The sequence below is a fragment of the Anoplolepis gracilipes genome, chromosome 11 (assembly GCF_047496725.1).
Source record: "Anoplolepis gracilipes chromosome 11, ASM4749672v1, whole genome shotgun sequence".
Lineage (NCBI taxonomy): Eukaryota > Metazoa > Arthropoda > Insecta > Hymenoptera > Formicidae > Anoplolepis > Anoplolepis gracilipes.
In genome coordinates this window covers 1,119,723-1,140,786 of record NC_132980.1, presented here as the reverse complement: position 1 = coordinate 1,140,786, position 21,064 = coordinate 1,119,723, and positions in this window count along the sequence as shown.

The window sequence follows — 21,064 nt, the reverse complement described above, 5'->3', positions numbered from 1 at the left end:
TCGTTATACCGTCTCAATCTAATTAGTTTAATAAATATTCTAATAATTTTTACGCATTTTACCTAAAACTCTGTTCAAAAAATATATTTGAGAAGACACCTTGATTAATAACATCCGCAATGACACATTAAGTAATTATTAATAAAATTAACGATCCGGAAATATATAATATATAAAAAATATATATTTATTACATACCAAAAGTCTCTTTAATAATTCAAATGTTTAAAATAAGAATTGCGCGAAATATATTAAAAAAAGAAGAGAAAAAGATTAAGTTTTAATATCTGCAAGTAAATATAACAGATCAAGAATCTGTTATATTTTGTGCAGAAATATGGGTTTTGGTAATTTTTTAATAATAATAGATTTATATCTTATTGAAAGTAATTCTCTCTCTTGTCTAACAAGAAGTGGTCAGACACTTTGCTCCACTTCTTGAAATTTGCAGAGAAAAAAATTCATAAAGAAAAAAATATATTTAAAAAACATAATTTTTTTCGAAAAGTGCATTAAATGATTTTGCAAGAAAACTTCATTGGACAACTACTCGTAAAAAATTTACATCAAAATCGATGAAGCAGAGTGGCCAAAAGTTTCGAAATTTATGCAAATAATGAAATGTAAAATTATTTTTAATAAATAATATTTTTTAATGTTTATATATAATTGTTAAATATTAATTAAATTATAAAATTATTTCTTTTGTCTTCCTTTATGAGCATTTAGATTGCGCGTACATTTTGCGTTAAATTTTTATTCTTTATTTTCTTTTCTTTATGAATTTTTTTCTGCAAATTCAGAGAAGTGCATCGAATAACTTTGCAAGGAAACTTCATTGGACGACAACTACTCATAAAAAAAATGTTATTAAAATCGATGAAGCAGAGTACATGACTTTTCCTTGTAAGTTTATATATGCCAATAAAAATAATAAAAATTTAGATTTTAAACAAGGAGATAAGTAATTTATTGTAAAATTCATTTAAATGATAATTTTCGATTGTCACTTGAGTTCCTTCTTTTTTTTGTTTTAAATTGTCAAAAATCATGTTCGATTTTACCGGTAAATACGATACTTACAGTGAAGCACGCATAGTCATTTCGCGTTTTATATATTAAATTCCACGCAACGAGATCTATATAAATTGACGCCGTTACAGATGTCACGTATATGTATATGAAAGCATGAATATTCACGCTACGAAAAATATATGGAGGCTCGAACGTCGAAGAATATCGATATCCAAGATTGCCTAACCGCCAGCGAAGCGTGAAATATTTAAATCCATGTGCCGAAATGTTCTGAAAACCGCGACGGCATTTGCATGACGCGTTTCATCAGTGGCTTCGACAGGCAACTCCAAAGGTTTCGAATCAAAAGTAAAAAAAAATACACAACCACAATTTACACGTATCGAAGATTTATAATTCAAAATTCAAAAAATATGGAAAAATATGGATTTGTGAGATAGAGACAGAGAGAGAGAGAGAGAGAGAGAGAGAGAGAGAGAGAGAGAAATTCTATTAAAAAGTTTAATCACAATAAAAAGAGTAATTTTTATTCTACATACATATATCTAAGAGAAATTCTGTAAAATAAAATAAAATTTTATATTTTTTTATAACAAATTAAGATTTCACGTGTATTTATATTTATTTCCTATAAAAAATTATATATTACTGAAAAACAAAAATTCTAGCTATACTCATTCAAAATAGAATTATTTTATCTCAAAAATATGTTTCTAGATATTAAAAAATGTTTTGAAAATTTTAAATTGCGTCGAACATAATAACCGAATTTTTTTTGCATTTTACAAATATCATAAATATCAACTGATGCCACGAAATCCAATGACAAAACGGAATTGTATTATTCGAGCTCGAGTGACTCATTCGTCATAATTAATCACGTCGCAGTCAGTCGATATCGTTTTATTGGCTCCGTTACACGCTCCGCCTGCTCCATAATGACACTTGGAGTTTCCGTGTCTGCAAAACTAGGTCGCTCCCGAGTCGCGAGACGCAAAAACGCTCAAGTAGCAAAAGTCATTTGTGATTTACTTCGTGGATAGAATCATAAGCTATGACCTCGTTATAGATTAACCGTGATAAGACCAATCGTATTTTCGCAAATACAATCATCATTGCGATCGTAATAATTTCAGCGACACCCGAGTCAACAATTTAAAAAAAACACAAAGTAAAGAAAAATCCATAACTATGTAATCAAGAAATTTAGAAAAAATTTAAAATTCAAATAAGATATCATACTTCTTAACCCTTTGAGTCACGAATTTTTCTAATTGTCAGTATTTTATAAAATTTGGTATATAAGGGTTTTTGAGGTCGTTGATTACAAATCCGTTGTCAGATTTTCAAAATTCATGGCGGATCCAATATGGCAGACGAAATTTTACTTCCGCCATATTGGATCCCTATATTAAATTTTGGAAATTAAATTTTTTTTCCTTCAGACTTAGATTCTGCGATCTAAAAAAACCTTCAGAGAAAAAATTTAAAAATGAATACAACTGTTACTTTCTTAATTTAGAACAGAAAATATTGTTTTTTATATATTTTTTATCAAAAAAAAGATTTAACAAAAAAAACACGGTGGACAATTCTAAAAAAATTCTGAAAAATACTTTAGAGTGTACTAAGATTATAAAAAAATTGCCGTATTTATTGTCATAATAGATTAGTAGAAAATGCATTTTTTCGTAAAAAAGTACTAATTTTGACTGTTTGTTTATATATTTTTGCAATTAACAATTATTGACTGTTCATATTTTTTTACACTTATTGATGTTTTAGAGACTCTGTAGAAACCAAAAATCCGATATTTGTTGATAAAAAAATAGTTAAAACAATAAAAAACTACAAAAAAAAAGATGGGTCTCTGGGTGACCAGCTGTGACTCAAAGGGCTAATATATAGTTTTTTTTAGAAATTTTTTAGAATTTTTAATTCTTTTTCTTTTATGAGATATTTAATATTAAAAACTGTTATCGACAAATATAAATATAAATTTTTTAGTGCCATCTCATGGCAAGAAATATTCTTATAATTTAAATAGGAAAATAATTACTCTTATTTTCAAGTAATTTAAGTTGATATAATTGTTTAATTAATAAATATTCTTTAAATAAATAAATATTTAACTTTGGACTATGATTTGCACGCGGAAAGTCAAGTAATAATGATTTTGATCGGACGTAAAGAATCGAATGCCGTCTCTTTCTTCACCGCTATTTTCTATAGGGTATCAAATAGCTCCATTATTTCCGGGAATATTTTACAAAACGTCGAAGTGAAACTGATCGAGTTTCGATTAAATTCTTGACGTTGAAAAGACAACGCGAGAACGGACGGCCGTGCGGCGAGTTGTTCTTTTTTTTGTTTCTCCCTCTCTCTTTTTTTCTTTGTCTGTTGAAAAGTTCAATTTTCCTTCCCGATAAATGGAAACGCGGATTGTAGAGACCCGCGGCAGCATTTCAACGTGAACGAGAATACTAAATAAAATCTATCATTCGGCTACGCTCTTAATTGGCGGTCTGACATTAGCTTAGTAACTGTAAAATGTATATTCTTTTATTCATTATGCTATTTATTCTTAAAAATCTTTGCAGATTCCAAATATTTAATAGTATTTTAATATTTAATATTTAATGAATAATATCGTCATGTCACGCGTGACATTTGACTATTGTTCGTCTTGACCCAAATTTGTAATTAATTACTCTAATTTGAACAGGAATAAACTCACTGATGAATAATAAGGTGCGACTTAACTTTAAAAAATCCTCACCTTAGAAGTGATTAGCGATTGATTAATCAATTTCTGTAAATGTTACAATCCCAAATTATAATCAGCGATATATAATATAAAATAATAATTTATTCAAATTTATAAAAATAACTTCAAAATGTAACAGATTAAAATATTTTTGCATTTATTATTTCAAAAAAAATTTAATATATTAATATCTGAGAAAGATATATTTTGTCTGTCATTTGTTTTTTTTTTTTTTTTGTAAAATATAATTTCTATTACAAAAAAATGTACATTTAACTCGCAGAAATTTAGTTTCACAATTAATTATTACGTTATTAATTATTAATTATTACGTTTTAATCTTTTGATGTAACGCAATTGTGGAATCGGAAATATTACAATACACTTTGTATAAATCTACCATTACAATGCCATGAATAACCTCCATAACTGGTAATGGTCAATTTGTTATGAAATTAAATGTAACTTGACAAAGCATATTTCCATGTAGCAAGCAAATCATTTCCAGCGATTGGACAGACAGCAATGATGTACACTGTATCGCAAAATCAATATTCACATAACGCTAATACGCCACCATGTTTTAGTCAAATTAGAATTTCGTGGTACTGTGTGTATATCGAGTTTCATGTTGTTAGCATAAATAAATTTAATCCGCATGGGAAGATTATTACAAGCATTGGGCAATATAATGAAATAAAAACACAAATATATAAGAGAAATATATTATATTATCAATTTTGTTAATTTTATTAAAAATTAAAAATTATTTCTGCGAGAGAAAAGTTATGTAAGAAGGATTTTGCATAAAGTTGCTTTGAGCAAAATAACGCGTTGTAATTTTTGACGCTTGTTCTGATTGCAATTGCCGATGAAAATGCAAAAAACCGTGATTTCACGAACGAATGTGATTTCGCCAACGGTATCGTCAGCCGATGCTCTAACTTTTGTCAGAGAACGGGCCGTATAAATAATACCGATACGAATAAATGTTTGCAATGAAAATAGAAAGAAAGAGAGAGAAATGTTTTTGCGCTGACAAAGTAAACTCGATATGTTTTGAAACGTAAAACAACTCCGAGGCTATAAAGTTCGAATAGTAGTCGGTTGCGTGCAGTAGTTTCTGGCTAGCTAGTAGCAACTGTATTTATCTGGCCAGGCCCGCAACAACCAGAATTATTAATATACTTCCGTATCGACCATGCGCTGCAAATTCAACCACAGATTATAGACGTGTCGGGAACGGCTACGTCCTAGAAACTTCTCGCGCATCAATAATAAATCCATCATGATTCTCGAGGAATAAAGTCCCGATTATTATTAGGTCAAATTAGTATTATGTTAAAATCATCCTACTTTCATATTACTGGTAAAAAATATTTCAAAATTTTAATAAACAATGCAAGATTTTTTCAGCAGTAAATAAAGGAGGGTGGGTAAAATAAGCTGATTTTTGCCCAGAAAGTGTAACGTAAGTTATATTATATATTTTCTTATAGTTTTCGAGTTGCTGAATACGAAAATACCCGTTAAATTGGTCTAAGCCCGTGGAAAAGTCGTCAATTGGGATCGCTGATTATGAATCCGTTGTCAGATTTTCAAAATTCAAGATAGCGGATCCAATATGGCAGACGAGATTTTCAAAATTTTACTTCCGCCATATTGGATCCCTATATTAAATTTTTTTTCCTTTAGATTCAGATTCTGCGATCTAAAAAAACCTTCAGAGAAAAAATTTAAAAAAAAATACAACTGTTACTTTTAATTTAGAACAGAAAATATTGTTTTTTATATATTTTTTATCAAAAAAGAAGAATTTAACAAAAACAACACGGTGGAAAATTCTAAAAAAATTCATCTTAACTCTTTGAGTCACGAAATTTTATAATTGTCAATATTTTATAAAATTTGGTATATAAGGATTTTGGGATCGCTGATTACAAATCTGTTATCAGATTTCCAAAATTCAAGATGGCAGATCCAATATGGCAGACGAGATTTTCAAAATTTTACTTCCGCCATATTGGATCTCTATATTAAATTTTTTTTCTTTTAGATTCAGATTCCGCGATCTAAAAGAACCTTCAGAGAAAAAATTTAAAAAAGAATACAACTGTTACTTTTCATTTAGGACAGAAAATATTGTTTTTTATATATTTTTTATCAAAAAAAAAGGATTTAACAAAAACAACACGGTGGAAAATTCTAAAAAAATTCTGAAAAATACTTTAGAGTGTACTAAAATTATAAAAAAATTGCCGTATTTATTGTCATAATAGATTAGTAGAAAATGCATTTTTTCGTAAAATAGTACTAATTTTGACTGTTTGTTTATATATGGTATTTTAACAATTAACAATTAATGACTGTTCATATTTTTTTTTACATTTATTGATGTTCTAGAGACTCTGTAAAAACAAAAAATCCGGTATTTGTTGATAAAAAAGTAGTTAAAATAATAAAAAACTACGAAAAAAAAGATGGGTCTCTGGGTGACCCGCTGTGACTCAAAGGATTAAATAGTCGAAATAAGTCATTTTTTATATTAATTCGATTTTGTTGCAATTATTTAATTATTTATATTATAGTTTAGTTTATTAATTTTTTTACTAAAAACTAAAGAGTACTTCAAAATAGATTACTTCAAAATAATTTAAAAACTGCTAAATCTAACATATTAAAATCAATATAATATAAAAATTAAAAAATAAATAGTCAATGTATTTAAAGAATCTTAAGCTTCATCAGATGCAACTGTATACATTGTACAGTTTTAAATATCTTCAAATGGACTTTCACTACCATGTTTCTTAAATTCTCTCCTCAACATTGAATTATTTTTATAGCTGCGCATCTGATAAGACTTAAGATTCTTGAATAAATTGACTATTTATTTTTTAATTTTTATATTATATTGATTTTGCTATAGTAAATGTAGCATTTTAAAAGTGTTCTTTTTCGTTTTCAATAAAAGAAATTATAAAACTAAACTATAATATAAATAATTAAATAATTGCAAAATCGACACTAATTGAATTACTATTAAAAGTGACTTAGTTCCTTTTAAATCGAATTTTTATCACTTTTTCACAGGACCAATAAAAAGCGTTTTTTCGTATTCAGCAATTTAAAAGTTATAAGAAAATATATATAACTTACACTTTCTGAGCCAAAAATCAGTATATTTTATCCACCCTTCTTTATGCAAAACAATTTCGAAAAATATTTTTGATATGTTCAAATGCATTACAGTTATTATTCAAACATGTCGTAGCCATAATACAAAATCCGTCCTTTTACAAAGCATTTGGATATTTTATAAGGTGTGGTAACATTTTCCAATTATGGTTAAAAATGGAATGTTTTATAATGTTAGTCTTTCAGGCTAAAAATTTTAGTTTTTTTATAAAAATCGTTAATAAACGACCTGTCGTGTTGTCAAATATATTGTTTTAGTTTCTGACTGATTTATTTCTGTCGTTTTATAAACTATTTTTGTAGAACAGTCACTTGTTTATAAAAAATTAATAAGTAATTATGTATATTTCTAAATTTTTAGGCTTGTAATGTATTTCTTAATTTTCAGAATAATAAACACATTTATTACAATTAAAGTTTTATAAAAATTAACAAATAAAATTCTCAATAATGAAGAGTATCTGCGTGTTCTTATCAGCTATTTTTTTTATGTTTATAAATTTTTTTTAACTTAACACTTCTAAATAATCCCTGTATGATATAAAAATAATCTTTAATAAATAGCACAGTCATAAAAACTCAATGTATTTAAAAAAAAGCATGTATCATTCACAAAGGCTAAAACAAGTGACGTAAACCAGGTTGAATCTAAAACGATTATTGCATTTGACAATGTGATGGGTCGCTTGTTTTAACGTTTTATAAAAAGACTAAAATTTTTAGCTAGATTGTGAAAAAAAATTTTATATCATTTTTAACCACGATTTGTAATTGTAGTCGCATTTTATAAAACGTCTAAATATTTTATATTATAAAAAGACGGATTCCGTAATCTCGCTATAGCATATATACAATTTATATAAAATGTCACGGATTTTATTTCGATCATTCACTTTGAACTGAAAAATGTCAATTTTTCATTATTTTGGTAAAATTCATGTCACCGCGAGAGCTATGTATATCCGATATAACTTTATACAAATTTGATAAATACGTTTCCAATATTGTAAGCATGTGTATGACATCCGGTGCATTTTTCGGTGCAGTTAATTCCGCTTTTGTAAAATTCCTTTCTCACAATACCCTTTGCGCTCGGCTTTCGCCGAGTTTTAAAGCTAAAAGTCGAACGTCGAATATTGGAATCTCGAAACGGCCGCAAATACGACGAGGAAACAATTGCGCGGAAATTTCGCGCATTGCTCGCGCGCAACGCGAACCTGGCTTCCGCTTTGCGTGGACGACCGCGAGCGGTAAAGGCGGTTAACCGATCGGCCACGGTACTCAATATCATTAAGGCTTTCCATATTTATGGTCTATCGAGCATGACCGCATCTATAAATTTATCATAAAGCCGAATTACACGCGGAATTATTTCTGTCATCATAATCAGTAGACATGTGAAATGTTGCGCTAAATCGGCGTCACTCCTTCATTAATAAACTCGAATTTCGGAGCTGAAATCAGAGATTTTGGTATAGATTTCAAGAATTCCTATATTAATTTTGGTTATAATTTTACTTTTCCGAATATTTAAAAATACTTGTTTAAATAAAATATTATAATTAACATAAATAAAATTATTTAATTATAATTATAAAATAACTTTATAAAACAATAATAGAGAGAGAGAGAGAGAGAGAGAGAGAGCAGCTTAAGGATGTTTAGTACCTATTTTTAAAAATATAGGAATTTAATAAAATTTGCACAGATTGTTCTGATACATGCTCAGAGACTTATAAAAAAACCTGGAGTCGATTCACTGAAGCAATCAAAAGTTATAAGGATTTTAATTTTCAATGAATTTACCCGTCGATATAATTATAAATATAATTATTTTGTGGATTTAATTATAAGTAAAAATATTAATATAATTATAAATATAATTATTTATATAAATAAGTATAAATATATTTATTTCTGTTCTTTTTAGCTCTTAAATTGATACGATTACAGATTTTCTATCTTATAAAAAACCTGTGATCGTGTTGATTTAAGAGCTAAAATAGATAGAAATAATAATATTAGTAATAGAATTTATTCAAAATTTGCAAAAGTATAGTATAAATATAGAGGAAATATTTGATCACATAATTTTGGTCAAGTACTGACTAGTTCAAAAGATATTGAATATAATTTTCTCAATTTCGTTCTATTATCCGAGATGACATATTATTTATTGTGAAAACGTGGCAACATAGCATTCAGCTGAGCCTTCTTTTGACATTTTAAATAACCTATCTTTTCATCTGAAGAAGCCTCTATATACAAACGTGTAAGCGAGAAGCGACTAGGCCTTATATGTCAATTTGCAATTTGACCAACTTATGAAAAATTACCATGTTGCCACATTTCTTTCTTCTCGGAGAAATGACAAATTATTAAAATTATCAAAAAAATAGTTAAAAATCTTCTATATTTTGTCATTATTCACTATTATAATTTTTATTCTGACATTTTAAATTACTCTGTACAAGTAAATTCTTTTATATTTATAATTCAAATTTTGTGCTGTAATGTTGAAATCGAGGTACCGTCAATGATAAAAGTTTCTCATTATAATTTAAGAAACACGAAAATTCTCCGAAAAAAAGCAACATAAGTTCGAAAATACATTTCTACACTCTAGCTATGAATAAATAATAAGATTTTATGCAATCTTTATAATAATTATATATTAAGATATATGAGAAAAGTATATATTCGTCAATTTCGACTACTTTTTGCTCCTATTGTAGGTGCTAAACATGCTTAAAATGCATAGAATTTATTAAAAATTAAAAGTAGATTTACCTATAGTTATATAATATTTTAAATTCGATAATAACGATATTTTTTCAATATTTTAAACGCAATTAATGGATCGTAAGAGAAAGTGTTTTTCACTTGACTGGAAAATGCTTTTATACGAGAGATTAATATTTAATTTACGTAAAAATTACCGCGAGCATTAGAGTTTAAAGTTTAAATAAATTCCTATCACTTAATCTAACTTAACCTGAAAATAAATACAAGAATAAATACTGCTTACGTAAGAAACATATATTTCATATTTTTACTTCGTAAATGACAGAGGCCTTCCGTGACACTGACGTGACGCGATATCCGCCGGCCACAAAATGCGAAAATTCCGTCGTTCGAGTACTCACCCAAGAATACCTAACAGAAATTCAATCCCTCACACTCCCTTCTTCACGCTCCAACTTGGGCCGACTCTACTTTTTATCCGCCGATCAGAAAGTTTCACGGAATTAATTAAAGGCACGTTAACTTCCCTCCCTCGCGTTTTGCCGCTCGACGATTACGGATAATCGGTTGCCGCCACCGCTCGAGACGGCTTGTCCACCCCTTTCTGCTGGCGGTGGTTCTTTGTTCCGGTGTCTTCTGCTTGTCGCAAAATCAGACAAACGAGAAAAGAATTATCCGGCTTTGTCGCTTCGTTCTTGTGCTCTAGAAAGAGAGAGAAGGAGAGTTAAACTTTTTACGAAAAATTTGCGTGTCTTAAGATCTTTGAGTATAATCATTTAAATTTTAAATTATAAATTATTATAATAATAAAAGTGATATAATATATTAAAATTATTTATTATTGTTACAATAATAATAACCAATTACGTTATTATTGGTTATCAGTTATTAGTAATCAATTACGTTACATTACGTGTATATTTAGATGTATTTATAATTAAACTTTACATTATGTGCACACATCTATATATATATATATATATATATATATATATATATAATATATTTTCGAAGCAATTATTAAAATCTAAATGGATGTGTTCTGGAGAATATTTATATATTATCAAACTATATGAAACACATGAGCAATTGTTACTTTGATAATCAAATACCACAAATATTACATTTAATTGCATATTTAAATCGTTAATTTCATTATATTGTCACAATAATATTTCAATTATTTAACAAAGAGAAGAGTCTTAAAAGAAGTTTAAAATGCGTGTCTCCGACAATTGATTTAGATGCGTTTATGCGATTACAAAGTAATTATTATTATTATATTGACATATTATTATAGTGATAACATCGTTTTTTATTTACGAGACCAATACAGTGAAATACATATACATGTATACAGAGTGTCTCATTATTATATGTCATGGAATGAAAGAGAATCAATTGAAATTTTAAATTATTTTGAAATTATTTATATAATTAGCCTGTCATACAAAAATCTTCTGTTATCAATTATTAAAAAAGGATATGAGTAAAATGTGTTTATTTTTGCCCCAAAAGTGTAACATAAGTTACACATATTTTCCTATAGTTTTTGAGTTGCTGAATATGAAAATACCCGTTTTATTGGTCTAAGCCCGGGGGAAAGTAATCAAAAATTGCCTTAAAGGGGAATAAGTCACTTTTAACAGTAATTCAACTAGTGTTTTTGCAATTATTTAATTATTTATATTATAGTTTAGTTTTATAATTTCTTTTACTGAAAACTAAAAAAATACTTTTAAAATGCTAAATCTACCATAACAAAATCAATATAATATAAAAATTAAAAAATAAATAGTCAATTTATTCAAGAATCTTAAGTCTTATCAGATGTGCAGCTATAAAAATAATTCAATGTTGAGGAGAGAATTTAAGAAACATAAAATGAGATATAGAAATAGATATTTCGACTTTATATAACATTAACGAACCTGATTAACCAAGAAACTGACAAGATTAAGATTCTGATGACGAATAAAACGAGAAGCTATACAGAATAATACGAAAAATAATATAATGGAGGTCCAAAAGTCTACTGTCTACTATAAAAAACTTAACGTGCCTCTAAGTGGAATCTCTATGGTAGTGAAAGTCCATTTGAAGATATTTAAAACTGCACAATGTGTACCCCAAGTAGCACATATTCGTTTCAGAAATGTTTTAGAACCGGCTTTTAAAAACGTTTCTGATTGGTTAAAATGTCCACTTAAAAAACGTTAAGGGAAACGTCATTTTCTAACAAAAAAAACGTTTAAGAAACTCTCAAAATACGGTTTTTTTCCTTTATTTATGAACAATTTGTTTATTCACAAATTCAATAAAATAATGCATATATGGACATAATATCTATTTTCATCATGTTCTGAATCTCTTGTCGAGATTCATCAGAAGTCAAACTGACAAAAAAGACATAATTTAAATTATACTTTTAGTACCTGTTCTTTTAGGCTTTATATACATGTTATGAAAACTTGAATACGAGTTACAGTTAAGTCTGAACACGCCACGAAGCGGCAAACAAAGCAACATGTATATTATAAAATAGATCTTTTTTGTCTTGTCGAAAAGATGATCAAAAAGACATCTTTTTGTCGACTAAAATTAATTATGACTTTTAAAAGACATATTTTAAAAAATGACTTTTTTTGTAGGTAGAAAGATATTCTTTTAGACATCTTTTAGCCTTGTCAGAAAGACATTAAAAAGACATCTTTTCGTCATCTTTTAATTTTCTGTGCTATCTGGGGATCGTCTTAATAAGTACAGTCTTAATAATGTGTATATATATAATTTTGAATTAAAAAACTAATTTTTGTTCTATTTATAGAAACGTAAAAAATACGTTTCTTAAACCATGATTTTAAAAATGTTTCTGTTGAAACATTTCTTATTAGTGCTTGACGGTTAAAAAATATTGGATACGTTTAGAAAACGGACATGTGCTACCTGGGTACCAGTTGCATCTGATGAGGTTTAAACTTCTTTGAATCAATTGACTATTTATTTTTTAATTTTTATATTATATTGATTTTGCTATGTTAAATTTAACATTTCTAAAATGTTTCTCCAATTTTTAGTAAAAGAAATCATAAAAATAAATAATGAAATAATTGCAACAATATCGACACTAATCGAATTAATATTAAAAATGATTTATTTTGACCATTTAAGGTGAATTGTAACGACCACGGGCTTAGGCCCATAAAACGAGTATTTTCGTATTCAGCAACTGAAAAATTATAAGAAAATATATGTAACTTACGTTATATACTTTCTGGACAAGAATTAGTACATTTTTCCCACCTTTTTTTTATTTATTATATACACGAAAGAGATTTTTTTTACTTATGCATGCAGCCAAGCATGTCCTCATGAAAAAAAGTGAGAAACAATAATGTAAGAAGCTCTGTATACAGCTTGAAAGACACGTACGAAAGAATGCAGGCAACGTTAGTCAAAAAAACGGTATCAGACGTCTCTAATCGAACTATTAATATTATGTAAACTACGCACTAGTCGCTAAGTTCCACGATCAATAGTCGTAATTTATCGTTAAAAGCAAGTAAAGTAAGTTTTAAAGCAACTTTAAACTCACGATTAGCAATTAAGTCTTGCTCACCAAGAGCCCAGCTGTGTTCCCGGCCTCTTTCCGGCTCTCCTGTCTTATCTCCGCGCGCGTTATCCTTTTTTCCCGCCCACCTTGTAGCTTCCGTTGCGCCGGCATCGGACTGGCTGGCCTGTCCCCAACCTTTTTCTCTTATTCTCCCGTAGAGGCCAACCGCGCGCAGCTGGGTTAAGGATCAGAAGGATCTGATTAAATTGCTCGCGCGGGATGCGCCCGCAGGTGCGACGCGACGTTGACTGCGCCAACGGAAAATCCATATCGTCGTCGTCGTCGTCGTCGTCGTCGTCGTCGTTTCGAGAGACACGCTACCGCGTATCGGGAATCCACCCGGTTCCAGAATTACAGATTCGCAACATCTGTGGATACACGCAAAATTCAGAAAAAAAACAAATTCCGCAAAGTTGGAAGCGCGAGAAAATTATTATATCGACAGAAATTTACTGTACTGTTATTTTGCAAAACAAAATTCGTAGAAACTGTATAAATTTTTTTGAGATGTGACACAAATAGCAAAAATTTACAACACTATACGTACAATAGAGCAGAGTTGCCTATATATCGTCCTGACCTTCTAAATCCTTGTACCTTGACAATTTTTTATAATTAACGAATTTAAACGACATTTAAATTAAGTTAAAATATTCAATATTAAAATATTCAATTTAGTCAAATGAGAAATATGTGAAATATCTTAAAGCACGGTATATTGACAACTCTCCTCTATGCAGGGTGTCCGGTAATAATCGCCCCACCTCTCTAGGGCAGATAGAACAAGTCCAACTGAATGTAAAAGTCCTCTACCATTTTGCGATCTTCGTAATAATTACCGAGAAATTAATTAACAAAGACGCGTTACTCATACGCATCCATTGCCAGTCGTAGACCGCTTCTCTTATCATCCAATGAGCGCCTAGTAACCGCGTAACAGTGGGATGGGCCTTCTCGCCTCGCGCTTATACTCGCGCGGATTTGTCAATCTTTGTTAATTAATTTCTCGATAATTATTACGAAGATCGCAAAATGCTAGAGGACTTTTATGTTCAGTTTGACCTGCTCTATCTGCCCTAGAGAGATGAGGCGATTATTACCAGACACCCTGTAGATATAAACGTATAGAAAAAAAGAATATTGCGAGATCTCGAAGCTGAAAGAAGCGCGAATATTCATTGGAATCGATCGATTGGACTTGTGCCGGCGCGTATCACGAGGTGCTGATGCGTAAGGAATTTCGGAACGTGGCGAAAATTCCGAGACGCCGATCCGAGAAACCGGGTGCGAATATCAGCATTTCTCGGGACGCAATGTACGTACTTACCCGATCGCGGAGAGCGCGGTGACATTTCTGCGAAACGCCCGCGCGGAACGTCTACGGAATTTCATTCTGACAGCATGCGCGAACGAGGAGGAACGACTTCCTCCTCCGGATCGAGCGTTGAAAACTCCCCCGCTGAAAACAATAGGAGCGTAAAAACGACCCGCACAACTCACGCCTCGCTCGGCATCCCGCGAGCAAGAGAAATTTTTTTTTTTCGAGTTATTTATATTCTCTCTCCTGAAGGAGCTTTTTTCTCTTTCCCAAGAAATTCTCTCGATTCCTTAAGAAGGTATACACTGAAAGTTCATAATCAGAAGAATCCTACCGAGCCTCACGTACACACATTACATTTATTGCCGGCAGATATTTCGGCCGCGAACGAACTGATTCTCTATTGGAATTTTTGGCTCAGATTTATCTAGATTAATTATTACTGTTATCGGTGTAAGAGGCTGTACGCGCAAGAGATTTCGGAATCAGAAATTATCCAGATGGTGAGAGGTTCATATGCGCGGCACGTATATTCGTACAGAGTGTGTCAGGTTCGTTACCTTGCCTTTCAAGAGCAGATTTTCTCTGTGAACAAAGTTCAAAAATTAAATATTCAGAAGTTGAATATTTTAAGTGCTAATCAATTCTTCATAAAAAAGCGTTTAATATTTTTATCGAGATAACGAAGATTACAAAATAATAAGATTGCAATCAAAGATGGATTTTTTTTTAAAGAAAAAAATAAAATTAAGTTTATTGAAAAATTGATCATTTAATAAAAGGAACAGTATACTTGGGACACTCGGTATATATAGAAATATACATATGTGTATAACGGTGTACATAATATACCGTGAGAATATGCAAATTTTCTGTGGCGCGGAATAAAAGTATTATAAATATATATAAATACATATATATTATATACATATTATATACAAATAGCCTATGGGAATAAGTTGTAACTATCGTTGGTACATATCGCACATATGACCGAAGGGAACGGGGAAAAATAAGAGGCAGAAGATCGCTTGAAAAGTCAGCGAGGGTAATACAAAAAAAAAGAAAAAAAAGAAAGAAAGAAACAGCACTAGAGAAAAGATCGAAGCAATATCGAAGTAATATCACTTCGCGATATTAAAAAATGTGCACAAACGTGCGGTGCTGCGTCGTGCGTTTCTCTAACTGCCGTTACAGTAGAAAAGTGATTTATTAACAGATAAAAAAATATTTTACACCACATTTATATACGTTGAGATTTATATAAACGATGTACTCTTCGATTTTATACTTCTAAAGAACTTTAAATGAAGATGGCAATTTCAAGAATAAGCTTCTTTCTAAATCTTTCGGATTTTAACAAAACAGTTCAAAATTCTTTCTTTTTTTTCTTACATTTTTTACGATGTGTTATTTAAATAAATTGTAAAAAATTGTATTAATATAACTATGTGAGAAAAAAAATATAAATTCAAGTATATTAATTAAAGTGCAAATTTTAAAATTTTTTTAAGAAAAAGACATGATTTTATAATAATAAATATTATAATTTTATAAATATTTAATAAATATAATTTTTTTGTAATTGCCAATTTTACATCCACAGTTAAATCTTTAATAAATGTAATATAGATTTTTTCGTAATTGCCAATTTTACGTCGATAATTAAATATTTTTCAATCTTTTCTGTAACTGAAGATTCGCTCATTTAATTCTGCCACGAATCGAATTGATTGTATAGTTATGGAATGTATCGAAAATGAACAAAATGGAAGGGGCTTTCGGAACAAATCCCTGTATAACGAAAACATGACGACGATACCATAAAACTCACGACACAACGAATGTAATAAAAAGAAGTTCTTCGTTTTTTACACATCGTGTGTGTTAATATATCCCTCCGCTTTTATCCTAAAAATATAAAAAATCCCAATACATGTAAACACATATACATATAATACGTATATGTCCATATATCAGTAATTATTCTATATCATATTTTTAATATTTTATATTTATATTATATTTTTTAGTATATTTTATATTTTATCTTTTTATTATATATGATCTCTTTTAATGCTCCCATTTTTATTTTAATACTGTATAGTTGATACATCAATTAATCAATTCAAGCGTTTTTATGGGACAATGTTGATTTACAGCACGCAATTTATACGCGCAGAAATATAGCAAGATTATATATTGTAAAATATTTTTAAATAAAAAATGTAGTAAAAGCAACACAAAAATGTATAGAAATATCAGCTGAGATTTACAAGCTAATATGAAAACTTATTTTATGTTTAAATTTATTTTGATATAAGAATTTTTTTTATTTTTTTATACTGACATGAAAATTTACTTAACAAAACTTCTCTGTTCTTGCAAATTATGTCAATTTAATTATCAATGTCAATTTACAAATGAATAATTACACTTAAATGATTAATTACATTTACTTAAATTTTCTTTCTTCATTTTATATTATGTATATATATATATATATTTATATATATATGTGTGTATATTATTTTAAATTCCCTTTTAATTACAATTAAATTTTTGCTCAATGCTGATGAAGTATGTATATCAATGCCCAGGTTATTAACCATATCATAGTTTAATAGTTTAAAGTGTAGATTCTCGTATATTATAATCTTATATATTCATATTAACCAAAAATAAAAATTGGAATTTTCGACACAATTTTTATTTCACCGAGAAAACAAAACGCAATCTTGGAACCAAATTTCATTTTGGATTTATGTTAGAATTATTTTCTGCTATTGTGGAAGTATATTCTCGAGGTAAGTAAACATTTGTTTTGCGAATGGTATGATAAATCAAATACAACAAATTGCACTTACCTTTCACTTTTCATGAAAAAGCACGTTTCTCTAAAATACTGTATCTTTTCCTGTGAAATAAAATATGTAGGAAAATATAATCTATTTCGCTTTGCCAAAAAAAAAAACATACCGTAAATAGATCTAAACAAACCATTAGATATATAATATATATAGGAGATTAAATAATAATTAATAATACATAATTATTTTATAGCACATTAATCTTAGATTATGTTTTTTGCAACTTTCTTCTGTGCAGTAGTAGAGAATAACAAAGTACTGCATATGTAATAAAATAATTTGTTTAATTAATTTTAATTAAATAACAATAAATAACGTCTATTAATTAAACAAATTTTTCAAAAGTTTGTGCAAGAATACCGAATTAAAAAAAAATCTTAGCACAAGTTCATTAATTGGATGTTAAAGAGCGGAATTTTAGCTTTAATTTCTTTTTTTAACAAATGTTCTACGATTTTTTTCGCCGAGATATTTATTATTAAAGCGCTAGAATTTTTCTTTTAATTCAGTATTCTTGGACAAACTTTTGGTCGACGAACGTCGCTTTCTATACAATGTAATTTTGTAACGAATAGAAAAAATTGAAATTCATTTAAAGATTCTAAAACTAGAAACTTGAAGCTTTAAAACGCTTTTTTATTGATTTTATTCCGATTATTTTTGAGAAAGATGCAACTACCTGAAAATTGACCTTACTTTCTATGAAAGAAAGTGACCCTTTAATTTTTTTTGCGTAGTGTATTTTAATTAATGTAAGAACAAATTATTTCACATTTATTAAAGGAAAGCAAAAACGCATAAACTTTATAATAAGCAACCCAAGTAGCACATATTCGTTTCAAAAACGTTTCATAAATGTTTCTGCGAAACGTTTCTAATTGGTTAAAATGTCCACTTAAAAAACCGTTAAGGATGTTTAGCACAATCGGAACAAAAAGTAGTCGAAATTGACGAATATATACTTTTCTCATATATCTTAATGTATGATTAGTATAAAGATTGCATAAAATCTTATTATTTATTCATAGCTAGAGTGTACAAATGTATTTTCGAACTTCTGTTGCTTTTTTTTCGGAGAATTTTCGTGTTTCTTAAATTATAATGAGAAACTTTTATCATTGACGGTACCTCGATTTCAACATTACAGCATAAAATTTGAATTATAAAAATAAAAGAATTTACTCGTACAGAATAATTTAAAATGTTAGAATAAAAATTATAATAGTGAATAATGACAAAATATAGAAGATTTTTAACTATTTCTTTGATAAATTTAATAATTTGTTATTTCTCCGAGAAGAAAGAAATGTGGCAACATGGTAATTTTTCATAAGTTGGTCAAATTGCAAATTGACATATGGGGCCGCGTCGCTTCTCGCTTATACGTTTGTATATAGAGGCTTCTTCAGATGAAAAGATAGGTTATTTAAAATGTCAAAAGAAGGCTCAGCTGAATGCTATGTTGCCACGTTTTCACAATAAATAATATGTCATCTCGAATAATAGGACGAAATTGAGAAAATTATATTCAATATCTTTTGAACTAGTCAGTACTTGACCAAAATTATGTGATCAAATATTTCCTCTATATTTAAACTATACTTTAGAAAATTTTAAATAAATTCCTATTATTATTTCTATCTATTTTAGCTCTTAAATCAACACGATCACAGGTTTTTTATAAGATAGAAAATATATAATCGTATCAATTTAAGGGCTAAAAAGAACAGAAATAATTATATTTATACTTATTTATATAAATAATTATATTTATAATTATATTAATACTTTTACTTATCATTAGATCCACAAAATAATTATATTTATAATAATGTCGACGGGTAAATTCATTGAAAATTAAAATCCTTATAACTTTTGATTGCTTCAGTGAATCAACTCCAGGTTTTTTTATAAGTCTCTGAACATGTATCAGAACAATCTGTGCAAATTTTATTAAATTCCTATATTTTCAAAAATAGGTACTAAACATCCTTAAGGGAAACGTCATTTTCTAACAAAAAAAAAAGTTTAAGAAACTGTCAAAATACGCTTTTTCTCCTTTATTTGTGAAAAATTTGTTTATTCACAGATTCAATAAAATAACGCATGGATATAATCCATCTATTTTCATCATATTCTGAATCTCTTGTCGAGATTACATCACAAGTCAAACTGACAAAAAAGACATAATTTAAATTATACTTTTAGTACCTGTTCTTTTAGGTTTTATATACATGTTATGAAAAGTTGAATACGAGTTATAGTTAAGTCTGAACACGCCACGTAGCGGCAAACAAAGAAACACGTATATTATAAAATAGATCTTTTTTGTCGAAAAGATGATCAAAAAGACATCTTTTCGTCGACTAAAATTAATTGTGACTTTTAGAAGACATTTTTTAAAAAATGACTTTTTTTTGTAGGTAGAAAGATATTCTTTGAGACATCTTTTAGCCTTGTCAGAAAGATAACTTAAAAAAGATATCTTTTCGTCATCTTTTAGTTTTCTGTGCTATCTGGGGATCGTCTTAATAAGTACAGTCTTAATAATGTGTATATATATAATTTTAAATTAAAAAATTAATTTTTGTTCTATTTATAGAAATGTAAAAAATACGTTTCTTAAACCATGATTTTAAAAATGTTTCTGTTGAAACGTTTCTTATTGGTGCTTGACGGTTAAAAAATATTGGATAACGTTTAGAAAACGTTTATAAAATGAACATGTGCTACCTGGGAAAACGTTCAAATTTCTGGTTAAAGTAAATATGCTACAAATTGTATGTAACTGAAATATTATATATCAATTTGTACTGACAATGAATATGTCACTGAAAACTTTTCACCGTGTTTGCAAATGTATTCTATATCAATTTCTTTTGTTCTCTTTTCGATTCATTGCCTTTGCAAAGCCTTTTAGCTCTCAAAACGAGAGAAATCCGGTTTGTAGTTCTGTTCCACGCAATGGTTTGAACAAAATTGACCATATCGCGGCTATAATATAAAAACGAGGAGGAAAAAAAGAAGGCATTTTCAATTATAAGCGAAATCCGTTCGCGAATCGACTAAATGTCGAGAAATCGCGCATCGCGTTTTCCGAACATGGACACAACTCGGAAAAATCCCGCAGGATATAGTTTTTCCTCTCCATGTATGTAGATATTTCGTCGAGCGGGCGCGGAAATAAAATGGATACGCAACGGGACAATAAATCGTCGCACGTAGGGTCCTTCCTAGCGTTTTGCGAGCCCGACAACGCAACCAGGCCAGGAACACAAAAGGGAGACCGCGTCACGTTCGGCTCAACTGGAATTTCGTCCCCGACCGAAAATTTTCATCGCTTGCGCGCGTAGCTATTTATTTTATTCTCGCTCATACCTGCATACATGCGAGAATCGGATCTCGCGTCGCGTTCGAGATCTACGTGTGATGGTAAATCATCTAGATCTCGGTACCGGCAAACGCTACCGCGTGCCCCGTTCGAAAATGAAAAAAAAAAAAGAACAGCGAGCGACGGA